Below are 26,085 nucleotides of genomic sequence, written 5' to 3'. Positions count from 1 at the left end.
CCCAGCCTTCTTGCAGGTCTACAATTTTGTCCCTGGTGGCCTTAAACAGCTTTTTGGTCTTGACCAAGGTGGAGAGGTTGGAGTGTGAATGATTGATTGTGTGGACAGGTTTCTTTTATACAGGTAACGAGTTCAAACAGGTGCAATTAATACAGGTAATGAGTGCAGTGTAGGAGGGCTTCTTTAAAAAAAACAAACTAACAGGTCTGTGAGCGTCAGAATTCTTGCTGGTTGGTACGTGATCAAAGAGTAACATAGTAACAGTTATTAAGGTTAAAGGAAGACATTAAAGGGAACCTGTCGCCCCCAAAATCGATGGTGAGGTAAGCTCACCGCCATCAGGGGCCTATCTACAGCATTCTGTAATGCTGTAGATAAGCCCTCGATGCTACCTGAAAGAGGAGAAAAAGAGGTTAGATTATACTCACCCAGGGGCGGTCCCGCTGCGGTCCGGTCAAAAGGGTGTCTCAGGTCCGCTCCGGCACATCTATCTTCATTCCAAGACGTCCTCTTCTGGTCTTCATGCCGTGGCTCCGGTGCAGGCGTACTTTGTCTGCCTTGTTAAGGGCAGAGCAAAGTACTGCAGTGCGCAGGCGCCGGGCCTCTCTGACCTTTCCGGCGCCTGCGCACTGCAGTACTTTGCTCTGCCCTCAACAGGGCAGACAAAGTACGCCTGCGCCGGAGCCGCGGCGTGAAGACCAGAAGAGGACGTCATGGAATGAAGAAGGGAGGCGCTGTACCGGACTTGAGACGCCCATCGGAGCGGGACCGCCCCTGGGTGAGTATAATCTAACATCTTTTTCTCCTCTTTCAGGTAACATTGGCGGCTTATCTACAGCATTACAGAATGCTTTAGATAAGCCCCTGATGACGGTGAGCTTACCTCACCATCGATTTTGGGGGTGACAGGTTCCCTTTAAGTCCATCTAGTTCAACCCATAGCATAACCCAGCATGCCCTAACATGTTGATCCACAGGAAGGCAAAACAAAAAACCCATGTGGCAACAAGCAAGCTCCACACTGGGGGAAAAAATTCCTTCCCGACTCCACATACGGGAATCAGACTAGTTCCCTGGATCAACACCCTAACAAGGAATCTAGTATATATACCCTGTAACATTATACTTTTCAAGAAAGGCATCCAGTCCCCTCTTAAATTTAAGTAATGAATCACTCTTTACAACATCGTACGGCAGAGAGTTCCATAGTCTCACTGCTCTTACAGTAAAGAATCCGCGTCTGTTATTATGCTTAAACCTTCTTTCCTCCAGACGTAGAGGATGCACCCTTGTCCCTGTCTCAGGTCTTTGATTAAAAAGAACATCAGAAAGGTCTTTGTACTTTCCCCTCATATATTTATATATTAACATAAGATCACCCCTTAGCCTTCGTTTTTCCAAACTAAATAGCCCCAAGTGTAATAACCTATCTTGGTATTGCAGACCCCCCAGTCCTCTAATAACCTTGGTCGCTCTTCTCTGCACCCACTCCAGTTCAGCTATGTCTTTCTTATACACCGGAGACTAGTGTTGAGCATTCCGATACCGCAAGTATCGGGTATCGGCCGATACTTGCGGGTATCGGAATTCCGATACCGAGATCCGATACTTTTGTGGTATCGGGTATCGGTATCGAAACAACATTAATGTGTAAAAGAAAGAATTAAAATAAAAAATATTGCTATACTCACCTCTCCGACGCAGCCTGGACCTCACCGAGGGAACCGGCAGCGTTGTATGCTTAAAATGCGCGCTTTTCCTTCCTCCCGTGACGTCACGGCTTGTGATTGGTCGCGTGCCGCCCATGTGGCCGCGACGCGACCAATCACAGCAAGCCGTGACGTAATTTTCAGGTCCTGAATGCCGAATTCTAGGCATTCAGGATTTTAAAATTACGTTCCGGCTTGTGATTGGTTGCGTGCCGCCCATGTGACCGCGACGCGACCAATCACAGCAAGCCGTGACATAATTTCAGGTCCTGAATGCAGAATTCTGCATTCAGGACCTGAAATTATGTCACGGCTTGCTGTGATTGGTCGCGTCGCGGTCACATGGGCGGCACGCATCCAATCACAAGCCGGGACGTAATTTTAAAATGCGCGCGTTTCCTGCCTCCCGTGACGTCACGGCTTGTGATTGGTCGCGTCGCCCATGTGACCGCGACGCGACCAATCACAAGCCGGAACGTAATTTTAAAATCCTGAATGCCTAGAATTCGGCATTCAGGACCTGAAAATTACGTCACGGCTTGCTGTGATTGGTCGCGTCGCGGCCACATGGGCGGCACGCGACCAATCACAAGCCGTGACGTCATGGGAGGAAGGAAAAGCGCGCATTTTAAGCAAACAACGCTGCCGGTTCCCTCGGTGAGGTCCAGGCTGCGTCGGAGAGGTGAGTATAGCAATATTTTTTATTTTAATTCTTTCTTTTACACATTAATATGGTTCCCAGGGCCTGAAGGAGAGTTTCCTCTCCTTCAGACCCTGGGAACCATGAGGGATACCGTCCGATACTTGAGTCCCATTGACTTGTATTGGTATCGGGTATCGGTATCGGATTAGATCCGATACTTTGCCGGTATCGGCCGATACTTTCCGATACCGATACTTTCAAGTATCGGACGGTATCGCTCAACACTACCGGAGACCAGAATTGTACACAGTATTCTAAGTGTGGTTGAACTAGTGACTTGTATAGAGGTAAAATTATGTTCTCCTCATGAGCATCTATGCCTCTTTTAATGCATCCCATTATTTTATTTGCCTTTGTAGCAGCTGCCTGACACTGGCCACTGAATATGAGTTTGTCATCCACCCATACTCCCAGATCTTTTTCATTGACTGTTTTGCCCAGAGTTTTAGAATTAAGCACATAGTTATACATCTTATTACTTCTACCCAAGTGCATGACCCTACATTTATCCCCATTAAAGCTCATTTGCCATTTATCAGCCCAAGCTTCTAGTTTACATAAATCATCCTGTAATATAAAATTGTCCTCCTCTGTATTGATTACCCTGCAGAGTTTAGTGTCATCTGCAAATATTGAAATTCCACTCTGTATGCCCCCTACAAGATCATTAATAAATATGTTAAAAAGAAGAGGGCCCAATACCGACCCCTGTGTTACCCCACTGCTAACCGCGACCTAGTCCGAGTGTGCTCCATTAATAACCACCCTTTATTTCCTATCCCTGAGCCAGCTCTTAACCCACTTATACATATTTTCCCCTATCCCTATTATTCTCATTTTATGTATCAACCTTTTGTGTGGCATGCAAAATAAAATGCAATTTACCGTACATACTCGAGTATAAGCAGAGATTCTCAGCCCATTTTTTTAGGCTGAAAGTGCCCCTCTCAGCTTATACTCGAGTCATTGTCCCAGGGGGTCAGTGGGAGAGCGGCGGCTGTCACATACTCACCTGCTCCCGGCATGGTCCCTGCATCTCCGATGGTCTCCGGGTGCCGGCAGCTCTTCCTGTGTTCAGTGGTCACGTGGTACCGCTCATTAAAGTAATTAATATGGACACGACTACACTCCCATAGGGATAGAACCGCATATTCATTACTTTAATGAGCGGTACCAGTGACCGCTGAACACCGAAACAAGCTGGCGGAGCCGAGGCCATCTGTCAGTGAGAAGCAGGGACCGCACCGGAAGCAGGTGAGTATAACGGGGGAGGGTGAGCATTGCGTGATATTTACCTGTCCCCGTTCTACCACCGGGTGCTGCTCAGTCTTCCGTGTCCTTTGGCTGTGATGTTCAGGTTAGAGGGCACCATGAAGTGTTTAGTGTGCGTGCCGCCCTCTGTCTGAACAGTCACTGCAGAGGACGTGGAAGACACAGCGGCGCCCGGTGGTGAAATGGGGACAGATGAATATCGCAAGTGCCGGAGGCCTGAGCGACGAGAGGCGAGTATGCCATTTTTTTTCTTTATTGCAGCAACAGCATATGGGGCATATTACTCTAAAGAGCATCTTGTGGGGCCATAATCAACCTTAATGCAGCATTATATGGGGCAAATGTTTCTATGTAGCATCTTTTGGGGCCATAATCAACCTTTATGCAGCATTGTATGGGGCAAATGTTTTTATGGAGCATCTTATGGGGCCATAATCAACCTTTATGCAGCATTGTATGGGGCAAATGTTTCTATGGAGCATCTTATGGGGCCATTATTAACCTTTGTGCAGCATTATATGGGGCATATTTTAATATGGAGCATCTTATGGGGCCCATCATAAACTTTATGGAGCATTATATGGGGCATATTTTGTATGGAGCATCTTATGGGGCCCATCAAACTTTATGGAGAATTATATGGGGCTCCTGATTCAATATGGATATTCAAAAACATAACCTACTGATGTCTCAATTAATTTTACTTTTATTGGTGTCTATTTTTATTTTTGAAATTTAGCAGTAGCTGCTGCATTTCCCACCATAGGCTTATACTCGAGTCATTAAGTTTTCCCAGTTTTTGCAGCAAAATGAGGGGTCTTGGCTTATACTCGGTTTGGCTTATACTCGAGTATATACGGTAATTACTTGAGAGTCATAGAGACCTCTCCGTTCTTTGTAGGTGGGAAAACTTTAAAAGTTGGTAGTGTATCAAATACTTATTTTCCCCACTGTCTATGACGCCTGTCACCTGTCACAAATATCAAGACCTTCTTACTAACATGTCTTATAGTTTGCTATTAATGTAACATGACATAAGGCAGCATGTTTACTATTTAAAGATCAATCTTTTGAAATTCAAATCTGAAAGCTTTGAGAAATTTTCCCAAGAAATTCCATTTACTGCAAATTGATGCGCCAAGAATCAAAAGAAGTACAAAACCTCCAATCGTCCTGAAAAGATGTACATGACACTCTGAAGTCACCAAGGACTGTATACAACCTCTTTCAGGCTCTCTAATGCAAATACAGCTTTATTTATGTCAAACTGACCTAAATATATATGGATATGGGTAAAGGAATGCTACCTGTTCTTCACTGTTGTGCTGTTTTATGGCTTTCTCTCCCTATGTCTATAGCTAAGCTGTGAGCTATGATGTTCTCTCTCACTATCCAGATTCACCACAAAATGGTTGCTACATTTCCTGCTTCTGCTTTTGTATGGCTTTGAAAGTCCCTCTTGATTGGCTGTGCCATGTGGGGTGATAGATGCAAGACTCTGGTTGATGTAATCTTCTGCAATACGTAAAATGATGACAGACATTTAAAGTGATGTGCACTAACAAATTGCCAATTGTTTGAATTTTCAGGGTCAGTGAATTCCTAAAAACTCACTACATATTCAATTTGCGTTACTATTATTGCAATAATATGATAATATCAGCCAAACTCGATAATTTTATAGTTACTGGTGTAAAAATTTGCCCTTTTGTGTTGTGTTTGGAAGCTGTTCAACAGTAACTGAGAACACTAATTGCTGTTAGTGTTGTTTGCAAAGCATATAAATGTATCAGCAGCACAAACAAAAACAGCAGGCAAGTGAGAGAGAGCAGAAAGGAAACTCAATTACATATGCTGTCTTATGTAATTTTCATCTAAACATTGCATGTATACTTTTTACCTACACAGAAAAGGACTGCCATACTGTGGTCAAGTCGCCACCACCACCCTGAAGAAAGCAATTCCAATTCAACTGCTCATGTATGCAACACCTACGGCTACTTTCACACTAGCGTTAACTGCAATACGTCGCAAATGCGTCGTTTTGCCGAAAAAACGCATCCTGCAAAAGTGCTTGCAGGATGCGTTTTTTCAGCATTGACTAACATTAGCGACGCATTTGCGACGCATTGCCACACGTCGCAACCATCGTGCGACGGTTGCGCCGTGCTGTGGCGGACCGTCGGGACCAAAAAACGTTACATGTAACGTTTTTTGCTCCCGACGGTCCGTTTTTTCTCCGCCCCCACCTCCCCGCACTTCCCCGCACCTCACAATGGGGCAGCGGATGCGCTGGAAAAATGCATCCGCTGTACCCGTTGTGCGGCGGAGACAACGCTAGCGTCGGGGACCTCGGCCCGACGCTAGTGTGAAAGAAGCCTAACATTGGTGCGTAGCACAGTACATGTAGGAAATATCCAGAATTAGAGAACACTATTACAGAGGTTGTTCCACAAACACAGTACATATTAACCCCTTAGAGACACTGCCTTTTTCTTTCTTGCATTTTTGTTTTTCGCTGCCCTTCTTCCCAGATCCATAACTTTTGTATTTTTCCATCAATATGGCCATGTGAGGGCTTATTTTTTGCGGGACGGGTTGTACATTTGAACGACGTCATTGGTTTTACCATGTTGTGTACTAGAAAATGGGCAAAAAATTCCAAGTGCGGTCAAATTGCAAAAAAAGTGCAATCCCACAACTGTTTTTTGTTTGGCTGTTTTGCTAGGTTCACTAAATGCTAAAACTGACCTGCCACTATGATTGTCCAGGTTATTATGAGTTCGTAGACACCAAACATGTTTAGGTTCTTTTTTTATCTAAGTGGTGAAAAAAAATTCCAAACTTTGCTAAAAAAAAAAAAAAAAAAGTGCAATTTTCCGATACCCGTAGTGTCTCCATTTTCGGTAATCTGGGGTTGGGTGAGGGCTTATTTTTTGCATGCTGAGCTGTCGTTTTTAATGATACCATTTTGGTGCAGATACGTTCTTGTTATCGCCCATTATTGCATTTTAATGCAATGTCGCGGCGACCAAAAAAACGTAATTCTGGCATTTTGAATTTTTTTATTGCTACGCCGTTTAGCAATCAGGTTAATCTTTTTTTTAATGATAGATTGGGCGATTCTGAATGCGGCAATACAAAATATGTGTAGGTTTGATTTTTTTTTAATTGTTTTATTTTGAATGGGGGTGAAAGGGGGTGATTTAAACGTTTATATATTTTTTTTTTATTTTTTTATTACTTTCGCCATGCTTCAATAACCTCTATGGCAGGCTAGAAAGCTGGCACAACTTGATCGGCTCAGCTACATAGGAGCGATGCTTAGATCGCTCCTATGTAGATGAATTACAGCATTGCTATGAGCGCCGACCACAGGGTGGCGCTCACAGCAATCTGGCATCAACAACCATAGAGGTCATCAGGTGACCCCTGGTTGTTATGCCAACACACCAATGACCCCTGATCACCGATTCATGCATTTCCAGCTCTATGGCCGGAAGAGCTTGTTCAATGCCTCTGTCAGCGTTTGACTAGTTAATAACGGCGGGTGGATCACGATTCCACCCACCGCTATTGCGGGCACATGTCAGCTGTACAAAACAGCTGACATGTTCTGGCTTTGATGTGGCCTCACCGCCAGAGCCTGCATCAAAGGAAGAGATGCGACCTCCGCAGTACAAGTATGGTGGAGGTCGCAAAGGGGTTAATCACTAGATCTTGGAATAAGACTAATTTCCACATTTTGAAAAATGTTCTTGTGTTGAGCTAATCTTATAAATGTGCCCCTGCTATGTTCAGTGTAATAGCTGTGTCGAACGTGAAAAGCTGCTCCAGTTCGTGATCGGCACATACCACAGCTCTTGGCCATGGGAAATAGCCCAAGTCCCTTGTGATAAAGGAGTATACAGAAGAAACAGCAGGGGCTGCAGGTGCTGCTATCTGAGGTAACACATTTTCCTGCATGAGTTAACAAATTTGTCTACTTGAGGTAAAACATTTACTTGCCCGTTTTATCACAGGAGTGAGTGTTTCTGACACATATCCAGCCCTCACAGCTCATCATAAATCAGGTCAGTGAATTTGGAACTCCAGGGGCCACTGAGCTTATATGCCACTGACTTGATTTATAATGAACTCACAGGACTGGTGATGCAGCAGAAACACTCACTACTCTGACAAAACAAACAGGTAAAAGTCTAAACTCAGAAAGCATCAGCTGTGAACTCTTGCCATTTCTCTGTATACTCACTTATCATTAGTGACTTATGCTCTCTCTCCCCTGGCCACAAACTGTGGTATGTGTTGACCAAAAACTAGAGAAGTTCTACATGGTTGGACATAGCCATCACACAGTTTATAGCAGGGGCACATTTATAAGATTATCTCAGCACAGGAACAAGAACTATTAATGAAAATGTACTTTGCTCGTGGGACAACCTTTTTAAATAACATATAGTAAAAGAACACTAATTGAGTAAGGCACAATGTTGGTATACTGTCCTGATTAACTGTAAACTGCAGGTGAGTCCACCCTTTTCTTGTCTTCCAGTAAATTATATACTTTGTCATGATACCAATTGAATACACTTCTGTGTCACACAATAAAAAAGGTATACATTAGAGAGGGTACTTATGATCAATGATTGAAAGATGTCTGACTAATGGCATCTATGGAATGCATCTGTTATATCAATCCAGTAAAAATCAATATGTTAAAGTATACATTAAAAAAAAGATAAAAACATGGGATAAGTGACAGATGGCTGACATATGGCATCCATCAATCAAATACATCTTGAATATGCTGCAATTAGAGAGAAGACACATCTGCATATGTATATTACAACATAATCTTTGAGCATTCAGATACATCATACAGATACACATAATCAGGTTCCTCGCATCATGTTCTCATACACTTTATGCAGTTAATAGCCTCTGTGTCTGTACTGCTACTTACTTAGGCAGTTAACTGGTTCATGCAGCTTTACATGAACACCCGAGCCTTACACTATGGCTGGTCCAAATAACTAAAGCAATTGTTACCATCCACCTCTCGTGTCTCCCCTTTTCCTCATAGTTTGTAAGCTTGCGAGCAGGGCCCTCATTCCTACTGGTATCTGTTTTGAACTGTGATTTCTGTTATGCTGTAATGTCTATTGTCTGTAGAAGTCCCCTCTATAAGTTGTAAAGCGCTGCGGAATATGTTGGCGCTATATAAATAAAAATTATTATTATTATTATTATCATGGTCTGTAAGACCCCAAGGATATGTTCAAAAGGTTAACACAATTCACAAAGTCTCAATCAAAAATGTATATGTAGCCGACCCCAGAAATAAACATCTTGGCGCCATTATTAGAACCTCAAATCAACATTAGGACCCCAACATATACAGTATTTTGGCCAGCAGTAGTATCAATAATGTCCAGGTAAACAGTACCTAGCATTATAACTTCATGATGCAAAAGATTTTACAATGTTTCTAATTTATACAAGATTTTTGTGGAAATAATTGATATGATATTGTAAAGGAAAAGAGTTTATTGAAGGATGCTTGGGATGTTAATGCAACTGCAGTAAGGAAGGATGTATGCATTATAATATAAAAGTTATTGTGATAATGTCCCTACAAGTTACAAGACATTTCATTCCTACTGGTCCAGGTAAAGCACAGTTCTAAAATGCTGTGTTTTTGCAAAAACATTCATTTTCCTGAGCTCTGGTATGACATACATACAGGTCATGTTCAATGTATAGGTCTCTTGTGTTACTGTTAACCTTAAGCTTATATTACAGCATGGGTGGGAGTACACAAACACAGGGGCTAATGATGTCTGAAACGTTAATGTCTATTGGAATATGGTCAAATTTATTTTATGTAATGGAAAGAAAAATACTCTGGAAAAAAAGCATTTGTTGAGATTCTTTTTTTCTATGGATTCTTATTCCTTAGGAAAGCTGCCATCAGCATTAAATGGCAGGCAAGAAGATGGTCCAGGTGTGCCCACATCTTATATCATCGGGGAGATGATCAAAATAGACACTCTTCTAATTTAAGCTCAACTTCATTCAAAGTGAGCTCGCATATATCTAACAAATACATGAACTGTAAATGCTGCTGGATAGATAGATAGATAGATAGATAGATAGATAGATAGATAGATAGATAGATAGATAGATAGATAGATATGGGATAGATAGATAGATAGATAGATAGATAGATAGATAGATAGATAAGATAGAATAGAGATGAGATAGATAGATGGATATAGATATGGGATAGATAAATAGATAGATAGATAGATATATAGATAGATATGGGATAGACAGATAGATAGGATAGATATGAGATAGATATAGATATTAGATAGATAGATAGATATGGGATAGATAGATAGATAGATAGATAGATAGATAGATAGATATGGGATAGATAGATAGATATAGATATTAGATAGATAGATATGGGATAGATAGATAGATAGATAGATATGGGATAGATAGATAGATAGATAGATAGATAGATAGATAGATAGATAGATAGAGGATAGATATAGATAGATATGTGATAGATATATAGTAGATAGATATGTAATAGATAGATCTGTGATGATAGATCGATAGATAGATAGATAGATAGATAGATAGATAGATAGATAGATAGATAGATAGATAGATATTTTTGGTGCCTACTAATGTGTCATTCAGTATGATAGTAGGCAAATATTTAAAATTTGTAAAATATTATTATTATATATACACCACAACTGTTCTGCACCACATACTGTAAGTGTATTAACGCACTGTTATTACTACTGTAACTGTCCTCTCTCCTCCTGTACCAGTTATGACTTGTATTGTATTGTTTAAGATTATTGTACTTGTTTTTATGTATACCCCTCCTCACATGTAAAGCGCCATGGAATAAAAGGCGCTATAACAATAAGTAATAATAATAATAAAAATAATAATAATAATAATAATAACAATACTGTACAGACACTTCACTGCTGATAACCTACAGACTTCAGATGACCACCATGTAAGTTATTTTGTTAACTACAAAAAGATGACAGCTTCTGGGATGTCCAGAATACTACTAGAAATACCTAAAATGTGAACACTGATAACCCTAATTTTATTTATATAAGAAAACAGTAACAGGGCAGAGGTGCAGGAAATTAAGTAAAAAGTAGAAAAAAACAACGTATTCAATAAATGAACAAGAATGTGTCAGTCCTGATCCTGCAACTACAAATCCTATAACAGTAACACTAATGACAGTAAATATTAGTAATGAAGAAAGAATATGAAAAGCCTGAACAGAATGATTATAAATTATATAAATTACACTGTAAGTACACTGAACGCACATAGGAATAGTACGGATCAGAGGAAAGCTCCTACATATATTCATTTACCAGTAATGATTCCATCTGCCTGATTTCTTCTCTAGGCATACAGTATTTTACACACTTTATGGGACTATGTGTAGAGGCATGTAGCTGGAGGTTCTAAGGGGTTAAGTGAAGCGCATAAAATCCATAAAAGGGACCTGACACAGGGGAAGCCATGTGTGTAATGCTGGGGTAGATTAGCGGAACATTTGTGCTGAGCGTGACACCTGCTTGTTTCCCCCAAGTACACAGACCGAACAGTACAGCACTTACCCGCCACCTCAATCTTCACTTTTCGCTAGTTTTTAAGTTTTCGTTACTTCCAGAATGTTGTGAATTGAAGAAGGAAACCTGGTGATGGCTGAAATAAAAAAGGCAAAATCAAAACCAGTTGAGCCCCTGGTGCTGCAGATCTCTGCGCTGCGCCTGGCTGTTCTGTGCAGTGCTGCGGTCTATAAATATTGACCCTAACACTTGCTCAGTACTTTACTTGCTCATGGAACAGGTCTGTGTTACCGTACACCATGGTAATACTCAGATGAAGTTCTCAGCTGCTCAGACAAAGCAGTGGATTGGCTCACTACCCTCCAACAGACTGCCTGCCTGGAAATACCATTTCACTGCCAGCTATACAGATGCTGTGTGCCTTTCCAGGGGCCCAAATCAGGCGAAGAAATGAAACATATGTGCTCACCTTTACAAGGAACACTAGAACTACTTCTCAGTGCAGATCTAACATGCATAGAGCTCCATATGTCAGACCCAGATTAAATATGACTGTACTGCCTCCCACGCTGCTCAAACAGCACTCTTTTTTGGGGGGGATGGCAGCATTTGATCTCTACAGCTATGCTTTTGGTACCCGTGGAGCGATGCGGGAGGGATTAGGGTACTGAGAAGCTTGCACACGACAGGTAGTGCTCCAGATCTTAGTTTTAAATAAAATCAAAGAATTGGACTTTCCAGAACATGCACTATAAATTGTATACGATGCCTTACTTTAACAGGTGGCGTGAGGTGTTGCTTTGCTTTCTGTTATGCCAAAATACATTTCTAATACTTTTAAGCAGCACAAAGAATGTATTCACATTTGATGAAAGGCAGCATAAATATAAAGAAAACCTCCAAACTGAAATCCCACAAAGTCGATCGGCGCTTGTCTAAAGTTCTTTCACATGGTCCAATAATAACTGTATGGGGAGAGAACAATCGGTAATACAATCAATCTGTTCCCATACACTATGCATAATGTCAGCAGCACACCACACATATTGGGAGACAAGATTCCTACAATGAGGATTTTTTGGCTCGTTTGTCTGATGATTGGTGGAATGTTTACATGGAAAATGTACATTTTTATGATTATCGCCCCGCATGTGAAAGAACCTTCACAGTTAATAAATCAGTCATACGATAATCATACTATAACCATTACTGTCTATAAAATTCAGTTTGGCAACTTACAAGATACACAAATTGAAAGATAGATTTGTAATAGATAGATATGGGATAGATATGGATAGATAAATAGAAAGATAGATAGATATGATGTAGATAGATAGATGGATCGATAATCAGAAAAAAACAGGCAGCACTCCAAAAATCAAGGCTTGAGAAAGGCAGAGAAATCTGCCGAAACGTTGCTGCTAATGGATCAGTAAAGCCACAGTTTTTCATTTTGATTTTTGGAGTGCTGCCTGTTTTTTTCTGATTTTCGATTTTGGTGGTTTGGACATCACCTTTACAGGTTTTATTGCACTTGTTTTTTTTTTTAGAAGTGCTGCCAATTTGTTTTTAATTAAATAGATAGATACAAATAGATAGATAGAAAGATAGATAGAAAAGAGTAGAAAAAACAGCACAGTTAAAGGTAGGGTGCAAACGCCTCACAGGTACATACCAGTCCTTGTAAATAATATCAAAATAAGTTGAGGCAGCACACCAAGTCCAAAGATACAAAGTGCTCTTTAATAGCCCATGTGGCGACGTTTCGGTCTTGGGTACAGACTAGTGATGAGCGAATATACTCGTTACTCGAGAAATCCCGAGCACAATCGGGTGTCCTCCGAGTATTTTTTAGTGCTCGGAAATTTAGTTTTTATTGCCACAGCTGAATGATTTACATCTCTAGCCAGCTTGATTACATGTGGGGATTCCCTAGGCAACCCCCACATGTACTTATGCTGACTAACAGATATAAATCATTCAGCTGCGGCAATAAAAACTAAATTTCCGAGCACTAAAAAATACTTGGAGGTCACCCGAGCGTGCTCGAGAAATCTCGAGTAACGAGTATATTCGCTCATCACTAGTACAGACCTTTCTCCTGCCTGAGTGAGGTCTGTACCCAGGACCAAAACATCACCACATGAGCTGTTAAAGAGCACTTTGTAACTTTGGACTTGGTGGGCTGCCTCAACTTTTTTGATATTAGATAGATAGATGTGAAATAGATAAATGGATATGAGATAGATAGAGATAGAAAGATATGTGATAGATAGATGATAGATACAGTGCCTACAAGTAGTATTCAACCCCCTGCAGATTTAGCAGGTTTAATAAGATGCAAATAAGTTAGAGCCTTCAAACTTCAAACAAGAGCAGGATTTATTACCAGATGCATAAATCTTACAAACCAAAAAGTTTTGTTGCTCAGTTAAATTTTTATAAATTTTAAACATAAAAGTGTGGGTCAATTATTATTCAACCCCTAGGTTTAATATTTTGTGGAATAACCTTTGTTTGCAATTACAGCTAATAATCATCTTTTATAAGACCTGATCAGGCCGGCACAGGTCTCTGGAGTTATCTTGGCCCACTCCTCCATGCAGATCTTCTCCAAGTTATCTAGGTTCTTTGGGTGTCTCATGTGGACTTTAATCTTGAGCTCCTTCCACAAGTTTTCAATTGTGTTAAGGTCAGGAGACTGACTAGGCCACTGCAACACCTTGATTTTTTGCCTCTTGAACCAGGCTTTGGTTTTCTTGGCTGTGTGCTTTGGGTCGTTGTCTTGTTGGAAGATGAAATGACGACCCATCTTAAGATCCTTGATGGAGGAGCGGAGGTTCTTGGCCAAAATCTCCAGGTAGGCCGTGCTATCCATCTTCCCATGGATGCGGACCAGATGGCCAGGCCCCTTGGCTGAGAAACAGCCCCACAGCATGATGCTGCCACCACCATGCTTGACTGTAGGGATGGTATTCTTGGGGTCGTATGCAGTGCCATCCAGTCTCCAAACGTCACGTGTGTGGTTGGCACCAAAGATCTCGATCTTGGTCTCATCAGACCAGAGAACCTTGAACCAGTCAGTCTCAGAGTCCTCCAAGTGATCATGAGCAAACTGTAGACGAGCCTTGACATGACGCTTTGAAAGTAAAGGTACCTTACGGGCTCGTCTGGAACGGAGACCATTGCGGTGGAGTAAGTTACTTATGGTATTGACTGAAACCAATGTCCCCACTGCCATGAGATCTTCCCGGAGCTCCTTCCTTGTTGTCCTTGGGTTAGCCTTTACTCTTCGGACAAGCCTGGCCTCGGCACGGGAGGAAACTTTCAAAGGCTGTCCAGGCCGTAGAAGGCTAACAGTAGTTCCATAAGCCTTCCACTTCCGGATGATGCTCCCAACAGTGGAGACAGGTAGGCCCAACTCCTTGGAAAGGGTTTTGTACCCCTTGCCAGCCTTGTGACCCTCCACGATCTTGTCTCTGATGGCCTTGGAATGCTCCTTTGTATTTCCCATGTTGACCATGTTTGAGTGCTGTTCACAAGTTTGGGGAGGGTCTTAAATAGTCAGAAATGGCTGGAAAAAGAGATAATTAATCCAAACATGTGAAGCTCATTGTTCTTTGTGCCTGAACTACTTCTTAATACTTTAGGGGAACCAAACAGAATTCTGGTGGGTTGAGGGGTTGAATAATAAATGACCCTCTGAAAAGACTTTTCACAATTTAAAAAAAAAATAAACAAAGAAATAACATTCTTTTTTGCTGCAGTGCATTTCACACTTCCAGGCTGATCTACAGTCCAAATGTCACAATGCCAAGTTAATTCCAAATGTGTAATCCTACTAAACCTGCAGGGGGTTGAATACTACTTGTAGGCACTGTATGAGATAGATGACAGATAGATATGAGAGACAGAGATAGATACAGTCATGGCCAAAAGTATTCACACCTCTGCAATTCTGTCAGATAATACTCAGTTTCTTCCTGAAAATGATTGCAAACACAAATTCTTTGGTATTATTATCTTCATTTAATTTGTCTTACATTAAAAAAACACAAAAAGAATTGTTCTAAAGCCAAATTGGATATAATTCCACACCAAACATAAAAAGGGGGTGGACAAAAGTATTGGCACTGTTCGAAAAATCATGTGATGCTTCTCTAATTTGTGTAATTAACAGCACCTGTAACTTACCTGTGGCACATAACAGGTGTTGGCAATAACTAAATCACACTTGCAGCCAGTTGACATGGATTAAAGTTGACTCAACCTCTGTCCTGTGTCCTTGTGTGTACCACATTGAGCATGGAGAAAAGAAAGAAGACCAAATAACTGTCTGAGGACTTGAGAAACCAAATTGTGAGGATGCATGAGCAATCTCAAGGCTACAAGTCCATCTCCAAAGACCTGAATGTTCCTGAGTCTACCGTGCGCAGTGTCATCAAGAAGTTTAAAGCCCATGGCACTGTGGCTAACCTCCCTAGATGTGGACGGAAAAGAAAAATTGACAAGAGATTTCAACGCAAGATTGTGCGGATGTTGGATAAAGAACCTCGACTAACATCCAAACAAGTTCAAGCTGCCCTGCAGTCCGAGGGTACAACAGTGTCAACCCTTACTATCCGTCGGTGTCTGAATGAAAAGGGACTGTATGGTAGGAAACCCAGGAAGACCCCACTTCTTACCCTGAGACATAAAAAAGCCAGGCTGGAGTTTGCCAAAACTTACATGAAAAAGCCTAAAACGTTTTGGAAGAATGTTCTCTGGTCAGATGAGACAAAAGTAGAGCTTTTGGGGCAAAGGCATCAACATAGAGTTTACAGGAGAAAAAAAGAGGCATTCAAAGAAAAGAACACGGTCCCTACAGTCAAACATGGCGGAGGTTCTCTGATGTTTTGGGGTTGCTTTGCTGCCTCTGGCACTGGACTGCTTGACCGTGTGCATGGCATTATGAAGTCTGAAGACTACCAACAAATTTTGCAGCATAATGTAGGGCCCAGTGTGAGAAAGCTGGGTCTCCCTCAGAGGTCATGGGTCTTCCAGCAGGACAATGACCCAAAAGACACTTCAAAAAGCACTAGAAAATGGTTTGAGAGAAAGCACTAGAGACTTCTAAGGTGGCCAGCAATGAATCCAGACCTGAATCCCATAGAACACCTGTGGAAAGATCTAAAAATGGCAGTTTGGAGAAGGCACCCTTCAAATATCAGGGACCTGGAGCAGTTTGCCAAAGAAGAATGGTCTAAAATTCCAGCAGAGCATTGTAAGAAACTCATTGATGGTTATCGGAAGCGGTTGGTCGCAGTTATTTTGGCTAAAGGTTGTGCAACCAAGTATTAGGCTGAGGGTGCCAATACTTTTGTCTGGCCCATTTTTGGAGTTTTGTGTGAAATGATCAATGTTTTGCTTTTTGCTTCATTCTCTTTTGTGGTTTTTCATTTAAGACAAATTAAATGAAGATAATAATACAAATAGAATTTGCAGGGGTGTGAATACTTTTGGCCATGACTGTAGGTGATTGATAGATAGATAGATGATAGATAGCTATAAGATAGATAGATAATCGATACATAGATATATATTAGATAAATAGATATGAGCTAGATAGATATGGATAGATAGATGATAGATGATAGATAGATAGATGATAGATAGATAGATAGATAGATAGATAGATAGATAGATAGATAGATAGATAGATAGATAGATAGATATGAGATAGATACAGTTGTGGCCCAAAGTATTGACACCCCTGCAATTCTGTCAGATAATACTCAGTTTCTTCCTGAAAATGATTGCAAACACAAATTCTTTGGTATTATTATCTTCATTTAATTTGTCTTAAATGAAAAAACACAAAAGAGAATGAAGCAAAAAGCAAAACATTGATCATTTCACACAAAACTCCAAAAATGGGCCAGACAAAAGTATTGGCACCCTCAGCCTAATACTTGGTTGCACAACCTTTAGCCAAAATAACTGCGACCAACCGCTTCCGGTAACCATCAATGAGTTTCTTACAATGCTCTGCTGGAATTTTAGACCATTCTTCTTTGGCAAACTGCTCCAGGTCCTTGATATTTGAAGGGTGCCTTCTCCAAACTGCCATTTTTAGATCTCTCCACAGGTGTTCTATGGGATTCAGGTCTGGACTCATTGCTGGCCACGTTAGAATTCTCCAGTACTTTCTCTCAAACCATTTTCTAGTGCTTTTTGAAGTGTGTTTTGGGTCATTGTCCTGCTGGAAGACCCATAACCTCTGAGGGAGGCCCAGCTTTCTCACACTGGGCCCTACATTATGCTGCAAAATTTGTTGGTAGTCTTCAGACTTCATTATGCCATGCACACGGTCAAGCAGTCCAGTGCCAGAGGCAGCAAATCAACCCCAAAACACCAGGGAACTTCCGCCATGTTTGACTGTAGGGACCGTGTTCTTTTCTTTGAATGCCTCTTTTTTTTCTCCTGTAAACTCTATGTTGATGCCTTTGCCCAAAAAGCTCTACTTTTGTCTCATCTGACCAGAGAACATTCTTCCAAAACGTTTTAGGCTTTTTCAGGCAAGTTCTGGAAAACTCCAGCCTGGCTTTTTTATGTCTCAGGGTAAGAAGTGGGGTCTTCCTGGGTCTCCTACCATATAGTCCCTTTTCATTCAGACGCCGACGGATAGTACGGGTTGACACTGTTGTACCCTCGGACTGCAGGGCAGCTTGAACTTGTTTGGATGTTAGTCGAGGTTCTTTATCCAACATCAGCACAATCTTGCGTTGAAGTCTCTTGTCAATTTTTCTTTTCCGTCCACATCTAGGGAGGTTAGCCACAGTGCCATGGGCTTTAAACTTCTTGATGACACTGCGCACGGTAGACTCAGGAACATTCAGGTCTTTGGAGATGGACTTGTAGCCTTGAGATTGCTCATGCATCCTCACAATTTGGTTTCTCAAGTCCTCAGACAGTTATTTGGTCTTCTTTCTTTTCTCCATGCTCAATGTGGTACACACAAGGACACAGGACAGAGGTTGAGTCAACTTTAATCCATGTCAACTGGCTGCAAGTGTGATTTAGTTATTGCCAACACCTGTTAGGTGCCACAGGTAAGTTACAGGTGCTGTTAATTACACAAATTAGAGAAGCATCACATGATTTTTCGAACAGTGCCAATACTTTTGTCCACCCCCTTTTTTATGTTTGGTGTGGAATTATATCCAATTTGGCTTTAGAACAATTCTTTTAGTGTTTTTTCATTTAAGACAAATTAAATGAAGATAATAATACCAAAGAATTTGTGTTTGCAATCATTTTCAGGAAGAAACTGAGTATTATCTGACAGAATTGCAGGGGTGTCAATACTTTTGGCCACAACTGTAGAATTCTATGCATATATGCACCCTCAGTATATTTGTGCATGTTTCCAGGTACAGTATACATGTTACATACATTCTTAAGACCATGTTAAATGCTGAGCCTCTATAATCTGTGATATGAGATTACTTCAGCCAACAGGTGCAGCAATAATTCCTTCTCAAATACCGTACATCTCTTCAGTATTTTGGTGACATCCTAAATCTTCCCTCAAGTATATTGGCACATGGTATAAGCAAATAACTTGAGCTGTTCTTATCAAATCTCTTTAATTGACACTTGACTATAAATAAATAATTGTTCTCTACACAGACATCTGTCAGTTTTGGCTTGTCTGATTCACTGATTTTAAAAAATATTATTAGGCCTCTCTTAAAAATCGAGGGGGCTATCATTTTCGATCTTCGATGGAGAACATAACAGTTACAAAAACCATTTCTTTCTCTTTCTTTGTGGAGGACTTGGCACATCCAAACAATACACCATGTAATGCTTCACTTCCCCAGTGGGGGTGCTGCAGGAAAACTACGCACTTGTTCTCTGTACATTATTGCTGATACCAATTAATTAGATATGGCTAATAGTATGGAAGAATACTTATTTGGGGATTCCTTTCTTACAAGAAGGGATTCTAAAAAGTGAACAAGTCATAAAAATGCACTCGTAGAAGAACAGGGTCTGATTTTTGTTTGCCTCTCTACCCATTAATGGCCATAGGGCCCAATCTCAGCACCTTTATTTTCTAACATTGAGCTCCTCAGAAGACGGGAGTTATGTTTAGATTCTTGATACTAAACAACTAAAGGAGATGGTACAAAGCAATACTGCACCTCGTCTCTTAGAATATCCCACAACAGACATGTTCTGCCTCTATGGTTCATAAAACTATAATAATGTGCATACAAAAATTAAAGCAACAGGATAGCGTGAACAAACTGTTTGTTTTGACCACACTTTTCCTACAACATATATTTCTATGTCTTATTAATATGAATACGGTAAGTGTGGCTGCTCTGAGGTGGTTGCTTATACAAGTGTAGAGTTGAATTAAGTCTTTGACCCAACCTTCCATCACTCCATAAAATTTGAAGGCCTGTCATCATAGCTCTAACATGAACATTTTTATATCATCTCATATGTTACACACCTGCAACTATCCGCGGTCTACTTAGTGACAGCAGGAGAGAAAATGATCCCAGACATATGCGCTGCACCACCGCTGTGTTGTGTAATTTGAGTACCCACATAAACACTATTTTTAGTATTAACCAGCATGTTCTCTCCTGTTAGCGTTCAAGGGCTAGAATTATTTTACAATTACAGAGATAACAGTATATATGTATACTGTATATATATATATATATATATATATATATATATATATATATATATATATATATACAGTGCAGACCAAAAGTTTGGACACACCTCATTTAAAGATTTTTATGTATTTTCATGACTATGAAAATTGTACATTCACACTGAAGGCATCAAAACTTTGAATTAACACATGTGGAATTATATACTTAACAAAAAAGTGTGAAACAACTGAAATTATGTATTATATTCTAGGTTCTTCAAAGTAGCCACCTTTTGCTTCGATGACCGCTTTGCACACTCTTGGCATTCTTTTGATGAACTTCAAAAGATAGTCACCGGGAATGGTCTTCCAACAATCTTGAAGGAGTTCCCAGAGATGCTTAGCACTTGTTGGCCCTTTTGCCTTCACTCTGTGGTCCAGCTCACCCCAAACCATCTCGATTGGGTTCAGGTCTGGTGACTGTGGAGGCCAGGTCATGTGGCGTAGCACCCCATCACTCTTTCTTGGTCAAACAGGCATTACACAGCCTGGAGGTGTGTTTGGGGTCACTGTCCAGTTGAAAGAAAAATGATGGTCCAACTAAACGCAAACCAGATGGAAAAGCATGCCACTGCAAGATGCTTTGGTAGCCATGCTGGTTCAGTATGCCTTCAATTTTGAATAAATCCCCAGCAGTGTCACCAGCAAAGCACCCCCACACCATCACACCTCCTCCTCCATGCTTCACGGTGGGAACCAGGCATGTAGAGTCCATCTGTTCACCTTTTCTGCATTGCACAAAGACACAGTGGTTGGAACCAAAGATCTCAAATTTGGACTCATCAGACCAAAGAACAGATTTCCACTGGTCTAATGTCCATTCCTTGTGTTCTTTAGCCCAAACAAGTCTCTTCTGCTTGTTGCCTGTCCTTAACAGTGGTTTCCTAGCAGCTATTTTACCATGAAAGCCTGCTGCACAAAGTCTCCTCTTAATAGTTGTTGTAGAGATGTGTCTGCTGCTAGAACTCTGTGTGGCATTGACCTGTTCTCTAATCTGAGCTGCTGTTAACTCGGATAAACTTATACTCAGAAGCAGAGGTGACTTTTGGTCTTCCTTTCCTGGGGCGGTCCTCATGTGAGTCAGTTTCTTTGTAGCGCTTGATGGTTTTTGCCACTGCACTTGGGGACACTTTCAAAGTTTTCCCAATTTTTCGGACTGACTGACCTTCATTTCTTAAAGTAATGATGGCCACTCATTTTTCTTTACTTAGCTGCTTTTTTTCTTGCCATAATACAAATTCTAACAGTCTATTCAGTAGGACTATCAGCTGTGTTTCCACCAGACTTCTACACAACACAACTGATGGTCCCAACCCCATTTATAAGGCAAGAAATCCTGACAGGGCACACCTGTGAAGTGAAAACCATTCCCGGTGACTACCTCTTGAAGCTTATCAAGAGAATGCCAAGAGTGTGCAAAGCAGTCATCAAAGCAAAATGTTGCCCCTTTGAAGAACCTAGAATATGACATAACAAAAAAGTGTGAAACAACTGAAATTAAGTATATAATTCCACATGTGTTAATTCATAGTTTTGATGCCTTCAGTGTGAATGTACAACTTTCATAGTCATGAAAATACAGAAAAATCTTTAAATGAGAAGGTGTGTCCAAACCTTTGGGTCTGTACTGTACATGTATGCGTAAATGTGCATATATATATATATATATATATATATATATATATATATATATATATATATATATATATATATATATATATATATATATATATATCTCCATGAGTCCACAACTTTTCCTTTAGGTGTCAGAACTTCACTATATATTTACAGTATGTATTATATAATTGCCATCTATATATCTATCAATACAGTTAGGTCCAGAAATAATTGAATGGTGACCGAATCTTTGTGATTTGGCATCCGAATGTCACTACTTTATAAAATGAAACAACTGAGATACAATTGAAGTGTACACTTTCAGGTTGAATTAAAAGGGATGAACAAAAGTATCATGTGAAATGTTTAGAAACTTTACCATAAATCATAGAATGGTAGAGTTGAAAGGAATCTCCTAGGTCATCTGGTCAAACCCCTTTTTCAATATAAGATTCACTAAATCATCCAAGACACATGTGTGTCCAGCCTCTGTTTGAAGACTTCCATTGAAGGAGAACTCACAACCTCTCGTGGAAGCCTGCTCCACTCATTGATCACCCTCACTATCAAAAAAGATTTTTCTAATATCTAATCTGTGTATCCTCCCATTCACTTTCATCCGATTGTTTCTAGTCTTTCCTTGTGCAAATAGGAATAAAGCTGATCCCTCTACAGTGTGACAGACCTTGAGAATTAAATAATAAAATGTTCATTTTAAATACTGTGTATAAAAACTTTTGCAGGAAATGACTGCCTGAAGTCTGGAAGCCATGTACGTCACCAAATGCTGGGTTTCCTCCTTTGTGATACTTTGCCAGCCTTTTACCCCAGCTGACTTAGGCTAGCTTCACATTTGTGTTAGAATAAACAGCATTTAATCCGCAACAGCAAATGAAGGAAAAACCGCATGGAAATGCGTACAAACACAGCGTTTTTTTAGACGCATACAGTAACGCATGCGGTTTAAAAAAGGCGGCGTTTTCATGCTTTTGCATGCGTTTTTGGTGCGCATGGTGGAAAATTTTACAGGAGAAAAATCTAGATAACCAGACACCGCCAATCGGACTACAGAGGGCGTGTATTATGGGATATCTATATACAGAACCTAGGACTGCTGAAATCTTAACAATGTGCTACTGTATCCTGTGTCATGATGGATATTTGCATGGAGAGCTTTTATTTCAACCTGGATTTAAGCATCAAGCTGTTTCTTGCCTGTGCGTTTGCTTGGGAGCAACAAAGAAATTGAGAAAGACAGAGAAGGACATGGCGTCGGTGTTTTTGGCGACACCCCATTATCGAACTCCGGGAGAGCCGTGGACCCTATCACACGCTACATGGCGAGCTTAATACCAACCCGGACAAATTCCCGGAATATACCCGGATGTCGCAAGACTCTTTTCGGGATTTGCTTGGTCATGTCCAAGGAGCCATCTGGAGACAGGACACCCAGCTCCGTAGAGTGATTCCAGCAGAGGAACGTCTGCTGGTTACATTAAGGCACGTAATAATTCGAAACAAATGCCAGTCATAAATATTGTTCGTCTGACATGTATTCTTTGTATTTTCCTTTATGTCTTTAGCAGAACAACCCCATAAATAGAATTGATTGTAATTTATTTTTTATTTATTTTATTACAGATTTCTGGCAACCAGAGAGAGCTTATCATCCCTCCACTTCCAGTACCGGCTTGGAATTTTCACCCTGTCTGGAATAGTTGCGGACACCTGCAGGCTTTGTGGAACGTTCTCCGGGATGAATATATACCCATACCCACCGAGGACATGTGGATGGAAATTGCAGAGAAATTCTGGAGTGTGTGTGATTTCCTCAACTGTTTGGGTGCGGTGGATGGAAAGAACATACACATTATCAAACCCGCCAGAACTGGATCGGAGTACTTCAACTACAAAAAATATTTTTCTGTTGTGCTCATGGCAATAGCAGATGCAGACTGTCGCTTCTTCACCGTGGACATTGGAGCTTTTGGCCGTGGCAATGATTCCCAGACTTTCAAGAAGTCGCATATGGGCCGACATGTGTATGGCAAAAATTTTAAATTTTCCACGGCCACGACCTCTCCCCAACACTCAAGGTCCACCGATGCCATTTGTTATGGTTGGGGAAGAGGCCTTCCAGATGTGTGAAAACCTACTGAAGCCATATTCCAGTCGGGACTTGAACCACACTAAAAGGATCTTTAGCTACAGACTGACCAGGGCCCGAAGAACAGTAGAGTGTACCTTTGGGATTCTAGTCTGAAAATGGCACATTCTTGCAACAGCCATTAATCTAAAAACGGAGACAGTCGATGAGGTGGTCAAAGCCTGTGTGTTTCTCCACAATTACATTATGGCTAAGGAGGGACCCAACATTGAACTGGATGAACCAGTTGCAAACCCATTGCCAGATTACCAGCATCACCAGCTGCAGTCAATTGTTGAAGTTGGCCACATGCGGGACCAATTTGCTGCCTTTTTTGATTCTGATATTGGACGTGTGGCATGGCAGGACAATATTGTGTAAAATGTCCTGTTGGGTTTGGGTCTGTACCAGTTATGTTTTAAATGTTACTAATATTTGCTGTTAATAAACAACGTGTTTTGTTATCTTGACTGTGTCTTCTATGTATTTCCTCTACAAACCACTTAGGTTGTGAGTGTTAAGGTTGTTGACGTCATTGTGTTCGGATTCTGTTCTGCAGTATGTATTGGACGCAGACTGAAGAGACGATGGCTGTTTACAAAACAGATCTATACTCATCAATTCAGGTGGCACAAATAACAGCCTCATGAATTCACTATTTCTGACACTTGTCCAGGTGAGTATAGATATGCCTTGTATGACCTCTATCGTCCCTTCACTTTGTGTGAAATAGATTACGTACAGTGGAGAGAAAATGGAGGTTATACAGGGCTGTTCTCTACTCACCAGGTCAGGTGTCATAACTAATGAGTTTTTGAGTATAGTTCTGCTTTGCAGTACTGCCATTTTCTCTTCAGTCTGCAACACAAAGTCACAGAGTAAGTAGAAGGAAGAGATTATGGAGAAAATACAAGTATTTTTTGGGGCCACCTCATATCTCTATACCAAACACACACAAAGCTGCAGTGTTGAACTTACTAACTACTTGAGCTATGAGGTGGCAAAAAATAAAGTGTGCGGCGCAGTGTTTTATTCGGTGCACGGTGTGTGTTGTCGGCGGCGAAATACACAATTAACAAAACATTATTGGGGCAAAAAACATTATTATTTATTTTTATTACACACACAAAAAAATTAACTGTGCCTGCTTGGGTAGAGTGCCAGAAATGGGGGGTATGTAGCTGTGAAGCTTGACTAACTGTGGACGATGCAGGGGTGGCAGGAGAAGGGGCAATTAAATTACTGGGGTCTGGCAGTTCGGGGATGGAGCTTGACGCATGAGAGGGCAGAGACACAGTGGAAGGGTGAGACAAACCAGACATTACAGACACATTGGGAGGTGAGGGGGAGGGATAGCGATAGTCCTCTGTTTCTTCTTTCCTTTACCTTTTTGGGATTGGTGCTGCAGTACGGGGAGCCTCGTTGGGCTCATTTCTAGCGGCCTGGCCGTGGTGGCCAACGTGTCAGGGTCCGTGTGCTGCTGCATGGTTGTGGTGGTGGGGAAGGCCTTGCCAAGGTCGGTGTGCTGCTGCTGCATGGTTGTGGTGGTGGGGAAGGCCATGCCCGGGTCCAGCTGCTGCATGGTTGTGGTGGTGGGGAAGGCCATGCCAGGGTCCGGCTGCTGCTGCTGTACGGTGGTGGTGGGGAAGGCCATGCCAGGGTCCAGTTGCTGCTGCTGCATGGTGGTGGCAGTGGAGGAGGTCCAAACAGGAGCAGCAGTTGTCATGGTGGTGGTGGTGGGCTGTCCAACAGCACTCCGCGTGGTGGTGCTGTAGTGGTGTCTGGCAGTGCTTAGAATGGAGGTGGTTGTGCAGTGGTATGCAGCAGAGCTCGGCATTGAGGTCAAGCATGACAGTGTTGGCACAGGTGGATATGCTGCCACTGTCTGCTGAAAATACCGACTCTGCTGCATAGCCTGCATGTAAGTAGCTTTGCAGGCCTGCATGACACTAAACTGGAGTTTAGGAGTAAGGTGTTCCGACATGCCCTGTTCAATTTGATTAAAAAAATGATGTGCTGGCCTCTGGAGGTTGGCTTTCACTTGGTCAAGACTTTTGGTGACCTCCTGGATATGTGTATTCATATGGCTAATGGCAGTATCCTGTCGGTCACCCATCGCCTTGAGTCCATCATGAAAGACCGAGCTCAAGTGCAAAAACTCGGCATGAGTGACCTGTCCGAGGCCCTCTGCCGCTGCCGGGAAGAGCCCCCCTCCAAAAAAAAAAAAAAGAGGCAGAGGACTGGGACAGGGGAACACCTGATGGACCAGCTTCCTGGTCTCCAGTCTGTGT

General features: G+C 41.5%; 1 protein-coding gene across 5 annotated transcripts in view; it reads right to left on the bottom strand.

Annotated features, from left to right (window-relative positions):
• The window catches only part of BMPR1B (bone morphogenetic protein receptor type 1B), a 739,804-nt gene that overhangs the window by 287,808 nt on the left and 425,911 nt on the right, over positions 1-26,085 (bottom strand). For 3 of the 5 annotated variants that reach the window (XM_077277365.1, XM_077277348.1, XM_077277357.1), the window contains one exon: positions 11,361-11,448. The exons of the other annotated variants lie outside the window; for them this stretch is intronic. The gene's annotated coding sequence lies outside the window, so the exon portion shown is untranslated. The remainder of the gene's footprint in view (positions 1-11,360; positions 11,449-26,085) is intronic. 5 annotated transcript variants of the gene reach the window in all.

This window comes from Ranitomeya variabilis, chromosome 1 (assembly GCF_051348905.1).
Source record: "Ranitomeya variabilis isolate aRanVar5 chromosome 1, aRanVar5.hap1, whole genome shotgun sequence".
NCBI lineage: Eukaryota > Metazoa > Chordata > Amphibia > Anura > Dendrobatidae > Ranitomeya > Ranitomeya variabilis.
Note: the sequence above shows the minus strand (reverse complement) of the source record. Positions and strands in the feature narration are given on the sequence as shown.